Source organism: Patagioenas fasciata, chromosome 5 (assembly GCF_037038585.1).
Source record: "Patagioenas fasciata isolate bPatFas1 chromosome 5, bPatFas1.hap1, whole genome shotgun sequence".
In the NCBI taxonomy this organism is placed as follows: Eukaryota; Metazoa; Chordata; class Aves; order Columbiformes; family Columbidae; genus Patagioenas; species Patagioenas fasciata.
Genome location: NC_092524.1, coordinates 54336969 through 54358588, shown reverse-complemented (window position 1 = coordinate 54358588; position 21620 = coordinate 54336969).

The window sequence follows — 21620 nt, the reverse complement described above, 5'->3', positions numbered from 1 at the left end:
GCTAATGCACCTCATGTCCCTGTTCATAGGCTCAGAGCTGTATGTCAACACTATTTAGGCGAGTTGCATAGATAAATTTAGACTCCTGATACAATGTATGGGGTGAGGGTTAGGTGTCTTAAGACAGGGATGTAAAGCTTCATTGAGAGACTCATCCCTGCTTGGGTACCTGACTCAAGACAAGGAGGACTCTCTACCTGCCTGAACCTCAGACCCTGCATCATCTCCTCAAGGAAGGTACCTACTTGTGGAAAGGACTGAGGAAGAGTCACAATTTCATGTTAAAAAGAGAAGCCAGCAAGGCAGTTGTAGTGCAGTTCCTCTTTCCTCTCAGAAAAACAAAAAAAAGGGTTTTTTAATGCTTCACTTAGTTTGATAGACTTCAAAGCCATGACTCCCTTTGAGCATCAACAGCAACCTAGAACCTGGGAGATGGAGTGGATATAAGTAAAATAAGTCTTAGGACTTAGAAAACATGGCCAATTACAAAAAACATTTGGTTTAGTAGGCAGGTCATGTAAGCTTGAAGGAATTTTCTCATGGAGGAATGGAACTGGGACATAAATGGAGGGAATATCCTGCAGAGGGAAAAAGACTCCATGCACGACATCTGTATTGGGAAGAGGGCAGAGCTGGATTTGAAAACAAGAAGAGGAGATAGAGAGGTCTGCTGCACTTCACCATACTGTGGCAGGTAAGAGTATAGGTGCACAAACGTCCAGGGAAAATCTCTCTGGGAAGAAGCACTGGTTAGGTGAGCCATTCCTCTAGGTCCTACAGCTGAGATCCCCCAAGATCACTGGGTGACAGGCAAAAAGGGAATTTGATTTTATATCTGATAATATTACCAAGAACCCAATCTGGTGCTGCAGTCTGATGGTTCACACAACCCTCTGGTAACCTTGTTTCGGATTGTGATGGAGGCTTTCACCTTCCCCCGTGGCTTGTAGCACTTCTTTACCTTCCAGCTTGCCTACTGTGAAAGCAGGGAACATTGCTTCTGTGCGGGTAAGACCACCAGTTTAAGCAGGCGAGTACAACAAACCCACTCTGCCCTGGGACCCGCAGCTCGGCTCCTGAGCATGTCCATGTCACGAGGGTCCCTGTGGGAGTTTCTGTGGCTTCTGGGCAGAGGGACACCAGCAGTGACCCTGGGCAAGGAGCAGGCATGGAGAGGCAGATCTCAGCTCTGGTGTGCCTGGTGCACTCTGTTTCCAAGTTTCACACATTTTGAATCCTTTTGGTAAAGAGTCACAAAGTTCAGATTTGACCGAGGTTTCTAACTGTCCTTAGCATTCATAGCTAAAGAACTGAGAAAACTCTTCCTGCTTTAAAACTCTCCAGATAAAACTAACACTTCTGATTAGGAAACTTGCATGGAGTATTTACTACAAGATGTCTCTTTTATCCAGATTCCGTGTCTCTGATCACAAAACTGGATGCACCTCTTGGTGGGAAAACAGAGGTCTGGGCAGGTATCTTAGCAACCTTTCTGAAGCATACATGTGAAAACTGTATGAAAATCCTTTGTTCATATACAATCATCCAAACAAGTGTAGAAACAGCTTCTGAAACTTGCATCCAAAAGTTTAAACATTAAGAGCTTTGAGGCTCCATGGCTCAAGTGCAGGGTTGTTATAACCTCATGGAATTAAATACAACTACATCAGTAATCAATTCAGCTTAGTTTTGCTTTTGTTTTGCTTCTAAAAATATGCCATGAGCAGGGTCTTTTCAGTATACAACCAATTTCAAAATTTTTTCATTGTACATATAGTAAATATTGACTAACAAAAAGGACCATCTAACTATATATTTTGCTTTATGACTATCTGTGAAATTAATTGGAGGAGTGCAAAGAATACACAGGAAACTTATTTGTTTTCAAAAGCAAAGCCACTCAATTTAACCCACCTTTTGCAGTTTGTACAGACTGCATGTTTGCCCAATGAGCCTTTCAAAATCAATAGTTACCACACCCTAATGGTCAAGCAAATGCATAAAATTATTTTGAGAAACTAGGACAAAAATTGCTTTGATGAGCCACTTAACCCAGTCCATGCCTGATCAACATTAGCTACCACGACCAAAGCTTATTACAACAGTGGTTTTTCAGTGTATTGCTTTTGCACTGTATTGCTGTGAAGCTCCTCCCAGGTGACGAGCGAGCAGAGAAGAAGGTCTGTTGGTGGTTTAAACCAGCCAGTGCCTGGGAACACTTGTGCCTCCTGGCTCACATGGGGGTGTAGGGGACAATCCTACCCCAGGCAGTTACCACAATGGTTGGAGGTGTGCCAGCACCAAAACTATGTTTTGTGAGACAAACTGTGTTCCTCCAGGTGCCTTTCAGACAAAGTTTTAAAATAGGGGTACCCACAATTACACTTTTTTGACCCTGAGAATTATGGAAGATCAGAGCTGCCCTCAGCCTGTGTGACAGACTGCATTGACCTCCACGCTTTTATGCAAGGTGTGCTGCATGTGAGGCTATAGCCAGGGCTACTGCTGTTTCATCAGATCTCCCTTCAGTGCGGTGCGACTGCTCTGCGGAGGACACTCATGCTTTGTTCTTCAGCAGATGTTCTGTAACTATATCTGGCTACAGCCTTCCCTGAACCATGCTGGGCATTGCAGGTGGTACACCAGCAGCAATAAGGAATAATGCGTTTCAGAAAGCATATCCTAATTAACTTTTTAATGCTCATTTTCCCTAGCACCAGCCTCATTAGATCTGTATGTGTGAAATATTTGTTTAGCCAGGTATTATACTGCTAATCGTGAAGACCGACTTGTTGCCTGGATGTTTCACCCAAGCCACAATGTCATGACTACAAATGCAGAACTGGAAAGTCACTCCTTAATCTTCAAGATTATTTCACTGTGTTGATCCCTGTACTGCAGGAAACTATATTTCTTGAGCAACACTGAATGAGCTCTTTCTACACGTGATATATCAATTAGATATTCAGCTCATATTTTAATTTATTTTTCTGAAATTGTCCTTCCTAATTTCTCTAAAGTTTGAAATGCTTGTGTGTCTCCTGGGCACTTTCTGAAACGGAACAAGTTCTGTCACATCGGTGGTGTAATACAGCAGTATTTAGGCCTTTGCACTTCTACACAGCTAGGCAATTTGCACAAGTTCCCCCTGAAACAAAGAACTTATACCACAGCCCTTGTCTCATGGCTGGGGAAACAGAAGGAGGTTTCCATCTATACTGGGTCTTAATTGACTCTATTTCTACATTCAGATCCAACAATTTGTAGCCACTCTATTGGCTATATGTGAGTGGCATTAAAAAAATAATTTTAAAAAATGGACTAAATGAGGGGAGCCTCAGACTACTGGGCTGCAACTATGCTATTCTTTCTTAGAGATGCCTTTGGAGGACAAAGCCATATCACACCATCTGTTCTGACCTGGGGACAGCATATTAAACTGCCAAATGCAAGATTGTACTGCAGGGTCCTTCATGTGCTTCCTCTTTTTATACTAGCTTCAGTGTATCTGGATATATATTTTTCAGCCAGGTGTTTTCCAACAATGTTGTCCAGCTTCAACAGGCAGAATGACTGGAACACCACAAGGGACAAGCTGTCGTCAATGCACCATTTAAACATCCTTAGACATATGCAGTACTTGGTCCTTCAGAGGCTGACCCAGGCCTGATCTCAATTGAGAGAAGACTACACTGCTAGTCCAGCTCATGTTTTTTCATAAAGTCCATGTTTTTCCTGCCATTCCCCTTCACACATGCATGAAACTTTGTTGAAGGCATTAGCCCTGTAATGGGCTTGTTGTTTACTGCCCTTATAGCCATTTCTCCGTAATTAAGTGCTGGGGTCAGTGGTGACTGTCTACCCTCTGAGTGTTTTCCACAAATACACACTTGAGTGTTCAAGTGAGAAGAAATCGCTGCAAAGGTTGCTCTTTAGGAAGAGTTAGGTAAGGGATACTACAGCCACTAATGGCCAGTAATCTTCAAATCTGAGTGTGTTGCTCTAGAAAGCAGCTCTTCTGAGCCAATGCTGAGGGAGAATTTTGTAGTGTAACTTTGTGTGGAGCCAGAGATGGAGGAGCCTTCTGACACAAATAAAACTAAGTCACACTCTCAACGGGGAAGGGCAGCGGCCAGTCTTCAGGATGTGGGAAGCTACTTTTTTAAGTCATGTTGTCTGCTTGACTCCTTGATGCTTTGGAGGAGCAGACAGCACCTTGTTCACTCACCCTGAGAGTAGCGGTCAGATGTGCACAAAACACATCAAGGGCTTCTCCGGGTAGCTCAGCACGTCTGGACTCTTGCCTGACTTGAGAGGTGAGGTGCCCCGGGTGCACCTCATGCTGGGAAATGGGTCTGCAAGAGCATGACTTGGCTCCTGCTCCCTGCAGAGAGAGGTGAGGGGTGAAGGTGGTTGGGGGGACAGACCCTGCACCCCACTGTTCTGCCAGCCCCGACTGTTTTTCCACCTATCCTCTTTATGCTAGCAGAGGCCAAGCAGTCATTCAAATAGGACCAAGCTCAGCTTAGGAAAGGTCAAATGAGCTCACATGCTAAGAAAAGCAGGACAAATCATGTGATGACTTTAAAAAAGAACTGTGTGGAAGAATAAAAAAGAGGTTATAGTAGCTTTTTCTCAGCAGCTGACAAGGTTAGAAAAAATACGTTTCGGGAAAAGAAGTTATAATTAGGAAACATAAACTGACCCTTGGATGGAGGCTTTAAGCTTCTCCATGTAACCAACAGGGAATAATAACATCTCCTCAGCAGTTCTCCTGACTTAGCTATCAATTTACCATATGAGGCTAGGTGAGTAACTTAATTTTGCTCAATTTGTACCTATATCTAGGACCCTACAAAGCCTATGAATAAATGGATACATCAATACACAGACATATATCCCCTACATGTCCATATAATACAGTTTAACATTTGAATTTTAATGTAATAGGATACAATTCTGTATAATGAATAAAATGTGGGGCTGTATCAGTCCTTGGTGTCCTTGTAGAACAGAGGTTAATGCTTGATTCATGTTTGCACAATAAACTGAAGGCAGAGGCTGAAAGGCACCAAATGCTGAAGACTTTGTTGAAGGTTTTATGCAAAGGTACTTCGTGGTGTTTGTGTCTCCACAGCTCAGCTGCTGGAAGGTGCCCAGCACCCCTTTGTATGGCTCCCCCCTGACTGAAGCAGGGGAGGGGAGCTCTGCCTCTGAGCACCCCCAGAGCCAGCAGCCCCAGGAGCGGCACCGGCAGTGGCTGAGAGTTTGGGGAAATGGGGGAGGTGGATGACCCTCTCCCACCGTGGTCCCCTGACGAACTGTAACAAGTCTTCTCACTGCAAGCACAAAAATGCTGAGCTGACCCCACCAGCAGCTGATCAAAACCCAGTTTCAACAAGGCAAAACCCCCTCCTGATGAAACTTGCCTGCACGCCGAATTAGCAGTGGCCCTGGAGCAATGTTTAGAAGGACAGAGCAAATGGGAGTGTGCTTAATTAAAGTTGACAGTCATAATGGCACTGCCTGTAATAGTATCAGGAGATTTTCGGTTACAGGCTAGTGCTACAGGCTGGGTGACGTCCCTGGCAAGGTGTGACCCTTATGCCAGCTCTGTCAGGCCAGATCTAAATTTCTGCTCTTTAATGCTGAACATTTCATCTTGATAAGGAAGTGAAAAGAGCTTTTTCCCTCCTGGTCTCCATCTCCAGCTGCTCTCTGTATCATGTAAACAGAGATTATTGAGAAATCCAAACTAGGGTTTATCTAACTGATCATTGAGATAATAACAAGTAAATTAATGAAGGTTAGATGACAGAGCTTAGGAGGAAGGAGAAAGGATGTGTATTACCCTCTTCTGATTAACTGGTTGAGTATTGTTATATTTGGTTATTTAACTTATATACAGGCTAAAGCAATGGGGCATGGGTTGTCCAGTTAGCATATCACTTTTGTGATAGAAGATTATCAGGGAAAGCAGCACCACAACGTGTGCTGGGAGACTGCATGGACACAACACCCAGTGCAGCCTGAGCATCCTGCTGGCACAGCATCTCCTTTTTGGGAGAACACATAAAAACCTCAGATGATACACGGTGTATTTTTCCCCTGAAGTCAGCACTTATTCACACAACCACTCTTGGTTGGGTTCTGTAATTTGCTTGCAAGCAACCAGTGGTATGTGTTGAAATTGGCTCTTGTGGCTTGGCAGAAAAGTCTAATGTAACTACTCCTTTTTACAAAAGCTGAGAGCAGCTCCCCTTCAATTTATTCTGTTTCTACTAATTTTTCTCAAAAAGCTCCAGGATCTTAATTGCAGCAATATTTCCCACTGGAACGAGAACACTGATTGAGTAGGGTAATGAGGTGCACGAATTAACAGTGACATCAACTCATGCCTCCAGTCAATACCTTGATATCTCATCCATTGAAGTAACTACATTTTAACATTTCTCCCAGCAGAATTTGGTATATGTGTGCACTGCAGTCAGAGGAACCAGCCAGATGGTTTCAAACCCTGTCCAAGGAAGGTGGGAATTCAAATGAGAAAGGGAAGATTCAAGAGATTCTCAAAAAGAGTTGCATAGCTTTCAAGCTGGGCTTAGCACTTCCTTGGAAATGTAACGTAGTTCCTGCAAATGTAGGAGGTCTGGCTTTCTTTCATGATGTTCAAGATTCCCAAATCAAATGACTAACGACATGGTGGGAAAAATCTAGAGAGTCCCAGTTATAAGAGCCAACAGAAGAGCCTGGGTAGCAAACAGTATCAGCTGGAGGCTAAAACCAAATGTCACCCTAAGCAAAGGCTGGGGAATAGTCTGCTCAAAGGACTGAAGAGGAAAATACGCTCTTTCTGAGCTCAGAGTCTGCGTAATTTTCCATGTCTGTGCATCCTGACTATACAAGCGATGCTGCAGGAACAAACACTGAAGAAGTCAAAAGCCTCTTGAGGAAAAGGTCCAAATATTGAAACACAATGTTATTAGAAACAACAGGTAAAGGTGAATATGCCTGACTTTAGATCTGGTCAAAACATCAGAGTAAGTTTCTTCCTGGCACAGCAGGTAAATGTTCTATTAGGAGATAAAATCATGCACACAAGAAAGGGGGAAAAGTCAGTCTGTACTGGTAGAGATATTAGTTGATTGTATGAATAGAATGTTGATAACATTCTAAGATTCTCGGTAGAGTTTTAGTTCAATAGGATTCAAAAGATCCTTAAAGCTCCCTTTGCCCTTTTACATGCTCATCCAGATATGACCAATCTAGCAACCTCTGACTTTGTTAAAGCGTTCAGAAAGACAGGTTGTGCGTACTGCATGCTGCTCAGTAGTTCAATAGTGCAGCAGCTGGTGACAACACCTAAAATGCTGTTACTAAGAGCACTTCTTAACTCTCATCCCTAGGGTCATGCCCTAACCCATTCCATCTCCCCACTCAGGAGCATACCGGAGGGTAGAGGCCGAGAGGCTGAGCCAGAAAGGAGCCCTGGTCCTTGTGGGAGAAAAGAAAAGCAAGATCAGGCAGGAGACCCTTACAGGATCAGGTAGGAAAGAGAACCCTTGGGCAGAGGGCTTGTTAGAAAGCGACTGGGGACTGCTGGTGAGAAACCTCTGTCCTGTGGGTTGGACTCACTGGTGTTGTGGGGAGCAGAGTGCTGGGTATACTGGCAAAGCAGTGGGATATGGCACAGAAATGCCCAGTTCTGTCCTCAGTTCTTCCCCTAACAGAAGTAACCTGAAATTAACATTTTCCTGAACTTTCTGAATACTAAATTATTCAAATGTAATAGCAGCAGGAATTCACCACATCATTAGCATGCAGGTACCACACTCCTTTTTGACAGCTCGGGAACTGGGTGCAGAGAAGTTATTGTAGCCTGAAACACATTTTAAAAAATCACCCTTGATTCTGGGTGCCTCCATTTCTGAACTTTGTGGCCAGAACTTGTTATGCCTGATGGTAAGCGGGGCCAGATAGCCACCAGTTCAGAGGAGATGAGCAGGAACCTCCACTGCTCAGTAATGCTATTACTCAAGCTGTGAACTCTGGTTGGACACCACAAATCAGCAAATTATCTTCACCTGTTTTCCCCAACAACATGGGCAATCAGCCTCTCAGTTCTTGGACATATTGCTGCAGAAGTGGAATTTCATTAGGGTGTTTTTCCCATGAGTGCTCTAGCAGCTAAGTGAAGAGTAGTTTAAAATAAAGTACCCAGGGAAGGGGTAAATCACAGTCAGAACTGCTCACATCTGGATCTCTGACCTTCTAGGGGCTGCTGGCACACAAGGAGTGTGATTTCCAAGGCCTGGCTGAACTCTTGTATAACACAGGCATTTCAAGGTCCACATTTTTATTCATCTCTGCTGCGATGTTAATTTGGTGAGGTGACTTTGCTGGGCAAGCATAGGACCTGATGCACAACAGACCTAGATTGCTGGTTGATGTGGGGAATTTGAGTGTTTCAGATCAGCTGCCAATCATTCAGGTTCCTTTAAAGCTGTGTTAGGGTCACTACCCTCTGCCCCCAATGTGGCCAAGCCATTATCAGTAACTTACTAATGAGCTCATGCTTATGGTAGTGAGTTTTCTTCTTTGCTTTAGCATTCCAGGTCTTACTTCTTAAGGTCAAAAGGGGATCCCCAGCCACAAAAAGCAATGCATTAGTTTTATGGTCCCCTGAGAGCACAGACTGATGACTGTACCCTTCACTCAGACCTTCCACGTCCTCCACTCCCCCGCCATGCCACAGCTTCCCGAAGCCACTTAGCGGGATACATGCGGTGGGGGATGGGACAGCACGGTCATGCCTGACACCAGGGCACAGCAAACAGGGAAGGCAGCAGAGCAGAGCACTTAGCACTTCTGCTAGTGCTGATATGCTGCATCCTGTCATGCTAGGAGGCCACAAGGCAGCCAATTCAACCAGCCATGCCAAAAGTGGGCAGCTCACTGCTGCTAGATGATGGATGATGCAGCCACATGGGATCCTGCCAAATGGCTCCATGGCTGCATCTGCCTTGCAAGTAGCGTGGGAGGCAGGAGCCTGGCAGGGAGCAGTGAGTGGCAGGCAGCCCAGGGCTCTTCAGCTTTGCACATCTACGCGACATGTGCCACAGTCTGTGGCTGGGCAGATTGTCGTCTTGGTCTGGTTTTCAAAGAGACAGTGGCACAAGCACAGGAATGCACAGAGAGGAGACAGACCCCTGCTCTGAGCCTGGGTGTTGTTTCTTTAGTCTTTTTGTCTATTGGCTATGAGGTAGAGGAAAAAGAACCCTTCCAGCCTGATCAGATGCCTTGGCCCTGGAACCCAAGACTTTTCCAGAAATGGTCCAGTGGCGAAGTGGCAAGCTGCTTGGTCCCAAGCTGCAGCTATGAGCTGCCATGTGGACAAGTGACCATGTGGCTTAAGCCATTACATCCACGGCTCACCACCAACTGTTCCAACTTTTTGACAAACCATTAGGTTAGATGTCACAGCAATGAAGGCTGAAATTGCTCTAGGTTGGGCTTGAACTAAAGGACTTGGGCTTTTCCCAACTTTAGACCAAACAAGATAGAGAGAGGAGTAGCTTACAGAGGGAAGCTGCCCCCACCATTGGTTCTAGAATGTTCCCAGACCGATAAGCATCCATGTTATATGGACTTCCAACACAGGCACTGGCAGATTTGTGAAAGAGACTGTGCCTCTGACTTTCCACATAGCCACATCAGGCCTACAGTGTGCCCTATGCCCTGCAAAACCAGAAGGTCCCTGGGAAGTGTGGACCTCTTCCTGCAAGACCTGGGTACCAAACACTCTGCTGCAGCTCCATCCCAAGACAAGGTTGCTTCATCGCCTGCTCTTGGGCCTTGCATGGGCACCTTCAGATACAACCTGCCCATGGGTTCAGCACCATGAACTGCATCCAACAGCAATTTACCACCACCAGCTTCTCACCCACCAACTTGTGGAAGCACAGTGTGATCATCACACGTCCAGGAAAAGCTGCGGTGTCTCTCTGAGTCACAGCTCTCCTCTTGCAGATTTGTGAGGTGTAAGTTGCTTTCTTCAAATATATGGCTTGAGCCATATAACACTCACATATAGACTTGTGGTTGCCTGCTGATCCGCACCCTTCACACTGCTTCACAATGATGTGCAACTGGAAACATTCTTTCCCCCAGTAACCCAAGTGCTGCCTTCTCTGTTTTTTTCTCCATTACAAGGGTCTGAACTCCGACCACTGTACACGCTGAGATGCCAAAACCAGTGGCTGCTGGGAGCTGTGAGTGCTCAGAGACCCGCAGAAGGCAGAGGCACGTCCCTGATAAGCAGGGGTGGCAGTTGGGCTCCCCACTTTCCTGTGTTTCCAGGGCTGCCTGGTGAGCCAGGAAGGAGGAGGCCATGAGTCATCCAGATGGTCTGTGCACATGGGCAGCAAATTTTGCAGCAGTTTGTGGCTAGAGGATTAAGTCATGTGGCAATATGTATGTGACTGCTGTTCAGTTAAAGCCATGACTGGGGCTCAGCATCAAGAGGAAGCCTGTACAAACCTCCACGCATAGATGTGCCCTTCTCTTTACCTGTTGCTGCAATCAATGACCAAAAGATTGGCTTTCAAAGAGGATGAGTTGTTGGTACTGACTGAATAACTCCTTTCCATTTCATTTGTTTAGATGAAAATACAAGCACAAGGCTGCTTTTGCTGCCACTGTTGTCTCTGCAGCAGTGGCGAATATCCCATCGTCAGAGCCGTCACAGACACATGTGGCTGGTGGCTGCTGGAAACCCCAGAGGTCTGCAACTCTGATCTGCTGCACAACCAGGCAGCTGCCTGTTTGGCAGGACTTTGCACAGTGCTAGACCCCACGCTAGCACCCTTGTGTATAAGAGGAGACTTGTTAAGTCAACCCAGAAGGCCGTACAGCTCATTATCCTGTCCCCAGTCCTGGCCAGGCAGGGGAGACATCACGGCCAGGCAGGAGGACTCTCTCTGCGTGCTCTGGGCTGCAGAGCCTGGGGCAGCACAAACTCTCCATGAGCAAAATCAAAGCCCCAGCCAGCAGCACAAACCAAGTTCTCAGGGAAATGTCTAAGACTGGATAACCACATGGTGATGCTGCCTCCAGTGAACAGCAGGGCAGAGGCTTCCTGCACCAGAGATGACATTTTTTGGTTAAAGAGCTCTTGGTGGATTTTTCTTCCAAGAATGATTTTACTCAAATTTTGAAGACCTGTAAGGTTTCAGCATACCTAACATCCTGAGGAAAGGAGTTCTGTGGTTTACCTCTGTGTTGTGCAAAGAAGAATATCCCTGTGTTGTCTTGAAGCCTCCCATGGCCAGGATCATTGTGTTTCTGGGTGGGAACATGAAGAGGAGGCAGGAACCCAGGACTGGGGTGCTGTTTTGGGGAGGCAGGGTTCAGGCTAAGCAATGTGATAGCTGAAGCTAAAGGATTCAAGGTTCAGGATTAAATGGAATTATTAAACATGTCTTGGAGCAGTAGCTTTTAAAAAAATTACGTAGGTCCTCCAAACTGGCTTGGGCGAGCCATGTCTATTCAGGAAAAAACACCTGCCAGCATTAAATGAAGCACTTTACAATTAATTTGAAACCAGAATAGATAGTAGCAATCAGCAATAACATGTGTTTGACAGTCCTTCAGAAGGATATTAGAGATCAGCTTCTCAGGGAAGCAGTGCTCCCGAATAGCAGCTGCCACTGTCTCACCCCTCAAAGAGAGCACAAGCCTTATCTCTTTAAAAGTGCATAATAATCTCATGCTTGTATAATAATCTAATGCTAATAAAGTATTCAGGGGAAAAAAATCTTTTACTGAGAAATTCTGCATCAAGGTGCCTATTAAAAGTATAGAAAGTTGTCCTCTGCTTTATTTGTTCTGTTGAATCTCAGGTTCTGCAATACAGAAGACATTCAATTTTCCAGGTAAAGAATATGATTAAAATTATGACAGGTAGGAGATATTCACTGGTTTCTTTCAGTATTATGAGGGTATAAAGTTGAAAGTCTGTTGAACAGATTTAAGAGACTGTCCATTTCTTTAAATGCCTACAGTGTGCTGAGGCAAAGGTGAGAAACAGGTGATGCTGTTAGGCAGGGATTGACTTAGCCTTCCCAGGTCCAGGGCATGTGGCTGGACTTTGGCCTCCAGGTCATTCTTCTTCTTCAAAACCTATTGCTCAGGCTGACCTACTTCTTCTTCAAGTAGAGAAACATGTCATACTAGGATTGCAACCAGGCACACCGCATTTTCTTGTGTAGAGTCCACTGAATCTTGGAATCGTAGAATATTTTGGGTTGGAAAAGACCTTTAAAGGTCACCTAGTCCAACCCCCCTGCAATGAACAGGGACATCGTCAACTAGATCAGGTTGCTCAGAGCCCTGTTCAGCCAGGCCTTGAATGTCTCCAGGGATGGGGCATCTACCACCTCTCTGGGAAACCTGTCCCAGTGTTTCACCACCCTCATTGTGAAAGATTTCTTCCTTATATCCAGTCAAAATCTACCATCTTTCAGTTTAAAACCATTATGCCTTGTCCTGTCACTACAGGCCCTACTAAAAAGTTTGTCCCCATCTTTCTTAGAAGCTCCCTTCAGGTATTGAAAAGCCACAATAAGGTCTCCCTAAAGCCTTCTCCAGGCTGAACACCACCAGCTCTCTCAGCCTGTCCTCAATGGAAGGTTGTTCCATCCCTCTGATCATCTTAGTGGCCCTCACCTGGCCCCTCTCCAACAGGTCCATGTCTTTCCTGTGCTGAGGGCTCCAGAACTGGATGCAGGACCCCAGGTGGGGTCTCACCAGAGCAGAGCAGAGGGGCAGAATCATCTCCCGTGACCTGCTGGCCACGCTTCTTTTGATGCAACCCAAGATACAGTTGGTTTTCTGGGCTGTATCTTCTGAAGTTCCTTTTTCACCACTGATTCACACTGGAAAATAAAGGATCCAAAGGACCTTCAGCACATATTACCATCCTCCCCTGTGCCCTAAGTAATTTCTTCAGCTATTTAACTGACTATTGCTGTGTTTTTTTTAGAGACGATCAGAATTTTCTTCCCAGTTTTTCTGTCCTGCTCAAGTCCATATGGACAGAGGCTGGATGAATGTAGGAATTCATTTCTGTTAGAATCAGTCCCACTTTCTCCTGTAATGTGGCATTTTACTGTACTGGGGTTTCCAGCCCTTTCGGGAATAGTTTTAGTAAAAAAAGGCATTGATATTTCAGAAGTAAGTTGTTTCTTTGCATTTGACATGTAAACATAATTTATTTTTAAGAGACTGTACAGCCGGGGGCTGGACTTGAAGAAGATGTAAAGGATAAATGTTCTTCCCAGCTCCAGTGTCATACTTTTATAATGGAGCTGAGGAGACCCAGCTGTCATCTCACCAAGACAGCCAGTGGATAATGCACAAGCAGAGCCAGGATGGGGTGTGAGCAGCTGTGGAGCCATCCTTCTTTAAACCTCGGGGTTTATAATCACAGGCATCTAGTGAGATCAAGTGCTGTAGCAGACACCAGGACACCATCCCCTTGCAGGGCTTGGAATGACAGGTGTGTGCAGGACTGTCACAGGCCAGGTCCTGTGGGCTCCGCTATCATCTCCCACCCAGCCAACACTGGGAAATCACAGAATCACAGAATGTCAGGAATTGGAAGGGACCTCGAAAGATCATCCAGTCCAATCCCCCTGCCGGAGCAGGAACACCCAGATGAAGTTACACAGGAAGGTGTCCAGGCAGGTTTTGAATGTCTCCAGAGAAAGGAGACTCCACAACCTCCCTGGGCAGCCTGCTCCAGTGCTCTGGCACCCTCACTGAGAAGAAGTTTCTTCTCAAATTTAAGTGGAACCTCTTGTGTTCCAGTTTGAACCCATTACCCCTGGTCCTATCATTGGTTGTCACTGAGGCACTCACCCTTTATATATTTGTAAACATTAATAAGGTCACCCCTCAGTCTCCTCTTCTCCAAGCTAAAGAGTCCCAGCTCCCTCAGCCTTTCCTCATAAGGGAGATGCTCCACTCCCTTCATCATCTTTGTTGCCCTGCACTGGGCTCTCTCCAGCAGCTCCCTGTCCTTCTTGAACTGAGGCCCAGAACTGGACACAATATTCCAGGTGTGGTCTCACCAGGGCAGAGTAGAGGGGAAGGAGAACCTCTCTGGACCTACTAACCACCCCTCTTCTAATACACCCCAAGATGCCATTGACCTTCCTGGCCACAAGGGCACAGTGCTGGCTCATGGTCATCCTGCTGTCCACCAGGACCCCCAGGTCCCTTTCCCCTGTGCTGCTCTCTAACAGGTCGTTCCCTTGGAGCATCTCCTTGTTAAAGCCACGCTCAGCAATGAGCACAGCAGGGCATGGACCACAGGGGTGCTTTCTTGGGCAGCGTGTTAACTCACTCGCCTCTTCTTTACATGCAGGTGTTGCACCTGAAAGCAGAGGTCAGGAGGTGCCATGGCTCATGCTGGGAAAATAACCATTGGGTTGTCAAGAAGATTAGAAAGAATTATTTTGGCTGAACTCTTATTTCCAGTTAAAACATACTAAGACACACCATAGGACATCTGTGCTACCCAGAATAAGAATCAAATCTGAACAGCTGTGTTATCCTGACCGGTTGTAATGGAGCACTGGTAATTAAAAGTGCTCTGGTTTTATTAGCTTTATAAAACAACTGTTATGTAGAACATCATAAGGCGGCTCTGTAAAGTCTATGGTATAGCGGGTTATTTTGTTTTATTTTATTTTATTTTATTTTATTTTATTTTATTTTATTTTATTTTATTTTATTTTATTTATTTTATTTTATTTTATTTTATTTTATGTTATTTTATTTTCTATTGCATTGTATTGTATTGTATTGTATTATTTTTACAAGTTGCAGCCCTCATGAGAACCAGAGACGACCATTCACCTCTCCACGCTGTTCCAGGTCACTTTGTTCACCCTGGGCAAGCAGCCAGCTCTGTCTAACACCATTATATTATTTTTCTCCTTCTAATCTTAAAATATAGAATTAATTTACCTCACTGTGCACATTTTAAACCTTTGAGAATGGTCATTTCCAAAAGAAATCAGATCATGCACTAAAGTAATTTCAGTTGTTATTTAAACATGCGGAAAATAAAAGAAATGTGCTGAGCAAACCCTAAACCCTTCAAAATTTGGAAGAAAACACTTTTTCCAGTCTCCCACATGGTAGAGCAGGGATGTCAAACTCATTTTCACTGAGGGCCGCATTAGCCTTGCGCTTGCCTCCAAATGGCCAAATGTAATTTTAGGACTGTATAAATGTAACTACTCCTACATTTATATCCCTGTGGCAGACCATTGCTGTTTTGCAGTGCTTGCTGTGGTGGCACAGATGGCTCATGACCACGAAGCACCTGGGATCTGTGCCTAGGCTTTAGCCTTTGGAAAACACACACTGAAACCCGTCAAATTTCAAGGACACTGCCACTAGAAGAAAAAAGAAAGTAAACACATGAGTCTGGGGCTCATGTGAGTGGTCAAGGCCCGTGGTGCTGCAGGGGTCAGGCAGTTTGCAACCAAAATGCAGGGCACAGATAATGTCCAGACAAGCTGCCCTTACCCATCTGCGGGGCCTGACCCCAGCCTTGGTCCATGGACAGGACCAAACAGTGACCCATTCCAGGTTACACCTCAGCTCCTGCTCTGGCTGAAGAGGACACGGGAGGATTTTGTTGCATGGTCACTGGAGACATGGCATACAGATCAAATGGTACCTATGGATGACTTTTGCTGGAGCTACAGGTGAGATGTTCTCCTACCTCTTTTCTCTTAGCCTCCAGTAACATAGCCTTCAATAACATACAGAATTTACTTCACCAGTAACTCATCACCCTCCCAAAGAAGCTTTAATACTAAAGGCAACTTTGACTGCCTTATTAGTCACTATATTCAAAGAAACAGCTTGTGCCGAGGTACTAGACTAGCAAGATCTAAGGGGAAAAAATTAACAAACAGTAGCAGTTGGTAATGCAAGCACCTAAATTTCCCGTCTGTGTCTTGACAAAGCTGCAGATTGAGTCATGTTTCCTGACACATTAATAAAAAGGTTCAGTGCGTGGGAAAGGGGGAATGGGTGGTGTTTGTTCCTGCAGACGAAAAACAGAGAAACACCTTGGAGTCCACAGAATTTTCCAAGCCTGCTCCTCTCTGCTTATTTAAGTGCTTTATTTTTTTTTAATAAAAGCAAGTTTACACAGATAGGAAGACAATAAAACGCAGTACCATTTCCTAGCTTGTTATTGCTGGACAAAGGTGACAGGCTGAACAAAATCATCCCTGTCCTTATAATATGCTTCGCTGATTGCTTACAAATAAACCGGTTTAATAAAGACTCCAAGATACAAGTGCCACATGGCCGTATTGACAGGAGCAGGGGAGAGAAGAACACAATAATCATGTTAGTTCTACCCCTCAGATTAATTAGATAGATAAAATACACATATACCTCATTCTAGACAGAAAAATATCATTTACCAACCAGCAGTTTAGGCAGTCATATTGCTGTTAATAGCCAGAACTGACTGATCCTGACTAGGTGGAAAAGATGAGACCGCAGCCCTGCGAATGATGGGGGCTGCAACATCAGCCCTGTGATGAGCCTGGTGCCTGCTCCTCCTTCAGCCCCAGACAAGTGGAACTTCAGGAAACAGTGGATCCATTTTATTCCCCTAAATATTTAGTTATGTTTCTCTAGGACTCAGCACACCTGTATTTAAGAAAGCCCACCACTTGGGATGTTTTATTGCTGTGGTTTCACTGCAATCCATGAAACTTTAGCTGTAGTGGAGGTCACAGCTGAAGGACGCAGCCTGGGCCCTGCTGCCGGCATCCTGCCCGCTGCTGCCTCGGCTGCCCCTCAGGGCAAACACAAACTTGGGTCTTAACTTATCAGAAGTCTGCCACAGTTTAAACAAAACAAGATCTGTCTTTATTCTCTGCCAAACTGCCGTTTCCAGACCATAAGAAATCATTGAACTAATATTACACCAGCTCAACAGGGAAAAATGGACATACCCAACCCTAAACTCAGCTTGAGAAAAATTACATTACACCAGATTTCTATTTTAATGTCGTGGCATTAGTTGCTGAAATGAAGGCACCACTTACCACACCTTTTTCATGGTCAGGCATTGAGAAATATTTTTTCAGAAACATAAACCCTTATGTCAGGGAATAGATCAACTTGGACTTAAAATGATAAGGCCAAAATTTCACAAGAATTCCTACTTAGGCACTCAGAAGGTGCCTTGAGATATCTGAAGTGCTAAGCAAAGTGCAGCCTTTCTGAGGGATCATCAAATGGCAAGTGGAGGGGCATGTTGCTCAGAAGCACCTTGTGCTTCAACAGCTCCATAAATCTTGGGTTTGGTGCCAGGTCCGCAGGGCTGGTTTGGCAGGTGTGATGGCTGAAGGGTTTCCTCTTTGTAGTGCCAATGAGCATGGAAACCCAGCTTCTATGGATGAATGAGGCTGCTGCAAACACCTTCTTGTCTCTTTGGTTGAAAGAGCCCAAGGAGAAAAAAGTGCATGGAAATGGAAACCTCCAGACTGCTACTGACCTAAACTCATTATCAATGAAAAATAAAGTGTGCCTTCCTGCCATAAGGGTGGAGGCTGGGGTATTGTGTGGCTTTGCAAGTAAAAGTAAGGTCACTTTTGTGAATGAGAGGAAACCAGTAACACTTAAAAGCACATATTTTATCTATTATAGAATTCCAGAGACCAGAGGAGCACCAGATGCTTATAACTCTCTGGTTCATCAAGAGAAAACTGGGTAAAAAAAAATAATAACTACTGGGAAACACCATTATTGTGATCTGGTCCTGATCATCCTGTAAACTTCCACTGTATCACAGCCAAGCGCATTTCAGCGTCTTCCCCACTCATTGTTTGAGTGCTCGCCTTTGGGTATAACATTTATGCTAGGAAAGTCATTCATAAAACCGTATTGCAACGTCTCACACCAAGCTATTTCAGGAATAACCTGAGCAGGTATTTGATTCAACCTCTTCTTCGTGCTAAAACACAAGGTGTTCCAGGTTTTATACTAAAAAATGTAGTGAACAAATACATTAACAGCTACAAGATTTGATGAGGTGAGTGGGTGCACCATCTGATCCCGCTGCCTCCCCAGCTCTGGAGGTGGGCAAAGCCGGGGCAGGACAAGGCTTGCCCATGCAGGGCAGCAATGGCCTCATGGCTGAGCTCACAGCTGGGCTGCGGGCGCATGGCCCCGACGAACACGGCAGCTGCACCTCCTGCTTTTATTCAAGTCTTTCTTGTATAATTGATCTCTGTGTGAACCCCCGGGAAGCAGCAGATGCAGGGAGTTCAAACTGATGCTTTCAATAACCTTGGATTAACGATAAATAGTCATGTATAACTGATCCAGGTGATCACACAGCTCCACTTTATGCCTATGGAGATGTCTGTTCTGGCTGCAGAGCCAGGTCTCCCGTCCTTAGAAAACCTTTATTTCCCTTCCTGACCTGCATGGGCAGCGGCAGGAATTTTGGCTTGTAAACAGGTTCCAGCTGTGCCCAGCCCTGGTGGGGGCTCAGCCCCTGGGTCCAGCAGCAGCTGTGGCATCACCCCCGTCTCCTCCCTGGGCAGTGCTGCTTTGGTTTCCAACTTGGAAGCAGAAGTTTAAACAACTTCCCCTCCTGCTGTCCTGCAAAAACACCATATGCAATTAGACACCGTCAAGGTAAGGCTTTATGGCCACACACGTCACAAATGAGCCAGGTGTGTCTTGGTCCTTGATCTCCTATCACCTGGCATGAGGCAGCTGGTCCTGTGACTGCAGAACGAGGTCACTTGTGTCTGCCATGCCAGACTGGCTGCCTGGGGTCTGGCAGCAGCCGGGGAAAACAAACCACCATGGGGCCACGGCTGCATGCTTGCAGACGCATGCATTCCACCACCTGCATGGCTCTTCGAGGAAGAGTGCACAGATGCGTCTCTGTGAAAGCAAAACCTTCGTTGTTTTTCTGAAATAAAGGCTGCAAAAGTTCCGATGTGAAGAGCTTGTGGCCAGTTGAGTGTCCTGCAAAGACCAATGTCATTGTCCGCTAGGTTAGCAGGGCCCAGAAGAATCATGGCTTTCCAAAACAGACTCCTTTCTTGAGGAGCACAAATATGTTTTTAGGAGATCCCACTCAGTAAAGTCTTGAGCCACATATCCAGTTGGCAGAAACTGGTAGGCAATTCAAGCTGAGCTGGCTTTACTGTATGGGGAAGCTTTGAACATCAGCATGAACAGCTGGGAAAACACAAATTTCTGCTCTTTGCTTCATCCACTGCTCCTGTGCAACCTCCTGAGCTGCCACAGCAGGAGTGCAGCTGGAAGGCTCCGTCCCAGCCTGCCAGGGATGCTGCAGTGGAGATGGCACATTCACAGGCAGGGATCTCCCCAAGCACCTACCTGTTTGCACAGAAAACTGGCATTTCCAATCTCTCATCCAGCAGTATATGTTTACTAATTACAAATTAAACACTAATTGTGAATCATTATGTTTTCTTGCCACTAAAGATATCAACGCAAATGCTTTCAACAAGCTTCTTAATTTTTTAAATAGAGCCATTTAGGACTTAATTATTGCTTGAATTTGCATTAAAAAATTATCTCTCTTCCAGGTTGAAGTGAGACACTGGTGTTAAGGTGATGTTTTCTCTATGAGCTTTGGAGAAAACATATGGAGTACATTAGCACAAGACTGGAGAAAGTGCTGTTTTTGATAATGTTCCTCTTCACTGGGAATGCCCAAACAGTCTCCTTTTCTGTGTGAAAAAAGAGACATTCACTCTATCCCATTCTTCTAAGCTCAGATCTTTCCTGTGTCGTATCAGGTATTTTGCTGCAACTGATTAATTACAGCTTTGGCAGCTACAGCAGATGAGAACATAATTTCTTATCACAGCCCTTTACCAAATACACCTGCCTGATGTTGCAGAACATCTGGAGCCCATCCACTTGCTGCTAAAGAGCTCAAATCCCTGTTTATTTGTCTCCTCCTCCAGTTTCTCTTCAACATATTTGGACTAAAAATACAATTTGCCTGACTTGCACTGAACACGAAAACATGAAATACTGCACATGCAACATATGTCTGAAAAGAATTAAATTCCAGAACAGGAAAAGTCAATTTTAGACAAAACACACATCCATGCTTCTGAGTCCTTGGTAAGAAAAGCCTAAGTCATGGCACAAAAAGGTCATTCCTTCTTTTTTATTATATTTTATTTTCTCACAAGAAATCTTTTACATGAGATTTAACCTGCCAGACTTCTAACTACACCATTAACAGAGTTTTTTAATCATAAATCAGCAGCTTTTGATTTTCATCTCCAACTTGAGAAGTATCTTTGTGTTCCCAGCCCAAGGTTTTACCTCCCTTGCTGTAGGGCAAAACAGTAACATACACAGGAAAGCAATTGAAATTCTAATGAGTTCTCTGTATCATTAAGAAAAATTGCCTTATAGTTGCATGGCTAAATAACTCGCAGCACATTCACAGCAAATCTTACAACTAGGCCACAGTCAGTCAGGAAAAAAGGAGGGAAGCAGAGAAATCCATTCTCTGTGGTAAAGCAACATCTGTGTAATCTATACTGATGAGAAATTAGGAAGTTAATTACTGTGCAAGTCTGATTTCCCCCTTGTTAATGTTATCTGCAATCAAGCAATAAAGTCGCTTCCTTTGTACAGGGTCTTGGTATACACACGGCTGACCGAGCACAGTAAATAAAGCAGAGAGGTCAGGTATCAGCAAACCAAGGTAGCAAAGAATGTTTTATTGCCGCACAGGGGCTTGTGAGTATTCACACAAAACCCTCTTTCACAGAAAGCCAAACCTGGCACCAAATACATCTACCTAATTGAACGCGTACCAAGGTGACCAGCATCTGAAAGAAATAGGGTTTTTCTAGGTGGCAAAACACGGGATGAAGAGTAGTCTTGGTCTCGGCACCCATCCCCACCTCCCTCTGCAGCCTTCTCCACCTGAGCTGCTCCCACTCTTGCCTGGGGTCTCCCAGCTGCTCCCCCGAGGTGCCACCGCCCATCGCCAAGGGGACATCTCCTCTCACCCCCTTCCAAAAGGTGACACAATGCACTCTGACTTTCTGACCATAGCACGGAAACCGAGCACAAATGGGGAGGTGGGAAATAAATGCACATAAATAATCTGATGCTCCCTATCAAGCCCCTCTTCCTCATTTTTCATCTCTTTGACTCTTTCAAGGTATGCACTTGGTACCTGGAGCAGTTTCAGTCCTAGGAGGAAGGAAATAAAAAAGGACTTTTCTTTCATCCACACAATAGCCTGTTGTTCTCTCAAGGCAGTGAGACACAGCAGCTGGGAGACAGACAGTTATTACGGCCATTTATTTCTGGTGCTAGGCTACAGAGCACAGAAAGATAAGCTCAGCATTTGTAAGGTATTTTTAAAATCCCTAAATTGCTATCCTGGTCTCTGAAGTCAGGATAGTTTAACTGTCCTGTAGTACGATAGTCCCTCAAGAACAGACTTGGCACTTGGAATATCCTCCTGCCACTTAAGGCACAAGCTAAAAGAAGCT